The following is a 4,261-nucleotide window of genomic DNA, read 5'->3' as shown; positions in this document are numbered from 1 at the left end:
ATTTTACATTAAAGGGTGCCACTTAAACTTACTTCAAGTGTGCTTAGACTTCTAAGATGATGTATATTAGGAGCAGGAGCAACATGAGATGTAGGACTATGATGTACCCAAGACCTGACCATCATTGCTGTTTCATTCACAGGATCTATTTTAGTGCTACTTCTGCTTTTTGTCTACAATATTCCAACTATTTCAGAAGTTCAATCATGTGATGAGGAATTTGCCTCTAATTCCCATTCGAAATCTATCCTATGGTATTGTATACCCATTGTCTTTGGATTAATTTATTTTCAGCTTAAATATCTCCTCTTACTGGTCTTTTTATATGAAGATAATCTAATAATTCTCAGCTTTCAATACAAGGTTATTTTCTAGTATTTTGTAATGCTGTATTTATGCACTAAACTCAAAGTGGAAAGAGCATCCCTTCCTGTCTGTGTGTTGACTGTTTGAGGAAGAAATCTATTACCCACAGGACTACACCTACTTTTTTCTGCCAGTACAACAGCCTTTTTTACCAGTCTCTACCAGATTTCAAATGTTTACATGATCATGCAGTTTGAAGTAGTATTTCTTTCATAATAATATTAAAAGTGTGTCTGTCCACATTCAAATTAAATTCTTTAGGCCTATATAACCCAGTATATAACCTCAGAAAATGCTCTTTTCAAATTCTTTTCCATCTTGAGAGCTCTTCTATTGTATTTCCCCTACTCTGTACGAGACGTTTTCACATCTTGCTTCCGTAGTTCTAGTTCTTCTACCTCATTACCCAGGTTTCCTGCATTAGTCCACAAACAACTTCATTGTTTCCTTCTGACCTCACAATGTTTCCTAAATCAATTAGATACAGCCAACCTGATCAATTGTTTCATTCACAGAAGTACTTTCTTTTTTTTCCCTGCTGTCCACTATAAGCATTCCTGACCACAGACTCATTTACATTGTTTTTCACCTGATATTTATTAACACCAATTGTGGAGATAGCATGTGTCTCTCCTAGTCACAACACATCCCTTGAAACCTAGACTGATGTTTTCCTTTATCTGTTTTTGTAATCTCAGTCGCAGAAGGTCAGTGCCTCAGACAGCCAGGTGCAAATCCTCCCCTGTGAACGATGCTCCTTTTGTGAACGCTTCCTAAAGGTTAAACACCCCAAAGCCCCCCTCCTAGGACAAATTCCTCAGCTATCTGTTTGGTGTGATCTTATTCATGGCTTCAACCTCCTTCTCAAGGAGCAAGAGAAAGGAGTGGGCCACATCTCACAGATGTTTAAACATCTGTATGGGCATTTGTATGGAGTGACCCATCTCATGGTAATGTGTGCATTAGGATGAGATTAGTCACGTTTGAGAAGTGTCAGCTTCTCCCCTTTGACCCCAAAGGAAGCCCAAAAGGCCACGTTGGGAGTGGAGAGCTGCTTTGTTTATCTCTGCGGCTGTATCCTCACCACTAAATTGAAGGTGCTCAGGCATGCTGGGCACCGAACCCATCCGGCGCGAGGCCACGTTAGCAACCTCTGCCAGCCCAGCCTTGCAAAGGGACGGCTGCTTGCAAAGCTCCTGTTGGGAAAGGCCCTCTGCAGCCCTTGGAGCAGTGCAGCCCCCAGGCTGTGCCTGGGCACCTGTTTGGGAGAGTGACACTTGGCTTGAACCAAAAGTGGGCTGGAGACCACCTTAATGGCCTGGGAACAATTCTGGGCATTGTTTCATGTATTAATGTTGCCTTCTTTAAATGTCTTTGAAGGTTCTCCCAACTCTGGTGTAACTGTTCTCCAATCTTTCCAGGGGCAGTCTGATACTTTCCCAGCTGGGAGGATGTCATGGCATTTGACTGTACCCAGGTTCACTCTTTTCAAGTGGACGACTACTCAGTATTGGTGGTCTTTTCAGTCTTTTTTGTGGATTTTAAACTGTGCTTGGCAACTAAATGCAGTTTAAAGAGAGGGAGACTTCATAAATTTTATGTAATTGCATGGTATTCACGTGCCATCAATCTTTGCATGGCTGTGCTGGAAAGGGGTTGGTTCAATATTCAATATTGATTAAAAATACTTACATTGAAGAGCTTAACTTCTTTCTCTATCCATTTACTTCTCCACTGTTTGCTTTTATGCCCACTGTCCCTTTTGTGAATTTGACAGAAAGATAAGGGAAAATTTTCCCTAAATTATTCCTTACAACAAATAAGCTATTATTATTTTTAAAAAAGAGGTGTCAAGTGATTCCTAAGTGAAGCCTCCTAAGTAGGGTTTTGCCGTGATTTTGGCCACAGCTGGCCTGCATGTGGCATTTTACCTATGATGTCATGTGGTGAAACAGTTCATTAATGCTTCCAAAGCAATCATCAGCGCACCCTTACTTTGTGCTTTTTCTTGCCTTTCTGAATCTGCAGGGTTATGGATTTGCTTTCATTCTGAGATACAAGATATCAGGGCTCTTGTCTTAAAACATGCTTCAGTTTTGCAAAGGTGCAAGAAGGGATCGAACTCCCGAATTGCAGGGAGACCGGAGCATTATGGCCTCAAGGAAATGTTTATGCTATGCGACATTGTTTGAAAATTCCAGCCTGTACTTGGCTCCATGAGTGAGCACCTCAGTGCCCTGGAAAACAAGTTAGTGTGCCTTATTTTCCCCATCCCCATGAGTGGACAATATCGCCCACATATTTTTGCAAAATCATCTGAGGGATAAATACACTGTATATTTGGCATGTGTCATTATAGTAGCATTTGGATAACCACCCACTTGTGTCTTTCCTTTGACTTCAGTGGACAGTAGATCAAGCTCTTCATAGGAGGATAAAAGCACAGATTTAGTCTTCTGTCAGCTAAAATTTCGATTTCTAAATAATTGTATTTATAACACATGCAATGCCCAGGATGACTTTATGTCCTGCTACAAAGGGGGACAAAACAGTCTGTTCACGTGAAAGGTGGAACCCAGCTGCAGTCTGTAGGCACGTGCATTCCTGCTCCCGTAGCACTTTTTGTGCTCCTTGCCATCTCTGCAGCCCAAACCACAGCCCCTGTCCCAGTACGACACTCCCCAAGAGAAAGTTCCCTGGCAAGAGGTCTGCAGGAGGGACTCCCGCTGGATGTAGATTCCCCTGGAGCTCAGGGACCTCTGCTCTTCTTTGTGGCTGGGAGGACAAGGAGGTGATGGCTGAAATGAGAGCTCCGTTTCCAACATGGGAGCCAGGTTTTGGGGCAAGGCTGTTGCCACGGTGGCCCCCACTGTTCCCCCGGGCTGATCTCCTGCTCTACCGGGGCTGCCTCATCTTTGCAGGGCTGTGCCCACGACACAAAACTTCAGGTGATGCTGAGTGATAATAAAATAAAAGTCTTTATTTTTAATAGATGGACAAAACAGACCCAAAACCAGACAGTATTTTTCTGAATTGCATGGGCACTATCGCATACAATACAAATGAAGTTAAAACATATATATCTATATTATGCTTCCTATCTGCTTCGTTAGGTATAGTCTTAATATACATTTCTGACACAGACAAAAATATACTTTTTTTTTTTTTTAACAACAGCCACAAATACTGCCCTGGTTAATAGCAGACTTACAATAACTTACTGTCTAACTGCACATGGTACTTGATCAAATACGCTTGAAGGGCAGAAAGAAAAATGAATAACAATTTTTTTTCCTATGATACTTATATTTGAAATTCTAAATTGTTGCACTATATGAAAATAAAAGACTAAATCTTTTACTTTATTTGATCCACTTAATGTTTACATTCAGTTCAGGTTCACAAAAGTATGTTTTATTTATAATACGTATACCATCCCATATGGACAAATATAGATGAAATTGTAACTTTTTTTGACATCTCAGCTATGTTATTAATCTTGATTTTATGAACACATCTCATGCAAATGAGGTAAAAAACCCTGTCAAATAAGTGTTATTCACAAATGTTAAGAACATGAAAGTAAAATGTATGACTGTGATATGAATATTTTATCTAGAAATTGTAGGCTCAGAAACAATAACCTCAGTGTCTGAAAATGAGCTGTTTGCTTCACTGATTATAGATCCAATTTAGTGCACAATACTACTGTCTACAAATTGCAAAAGTGGGGAAGGAGCATCTGATGATTCCCATGAAAATAAAGTTTATTTGAAGGATCAAGTCCTGTTGACATTTTGCTTGTGGAAGTAACTTGGTTGTATTTTGTTTTCTTTTTTTTTTCTCTCTTTTTTTTTTTTTCCCCCCACCTATCAATCATAGATATGGCCTTTGG

This window comes from Grus americana, chromosome 1, assembly GCF_028858705.1.
Source record: "Grus americana isolate bGruAme1 chromosome 1, bGruAme1.mat, whole genome shotgun sequence".
NCBI classification, from domain to species: Eukaryota; Metazoa; Chordata; class Aves; order Gruiformes; family Gruidae; genus Grus; species Grus americana.
Note: the sequence above shows the minus strand (reverse complement) of the source record.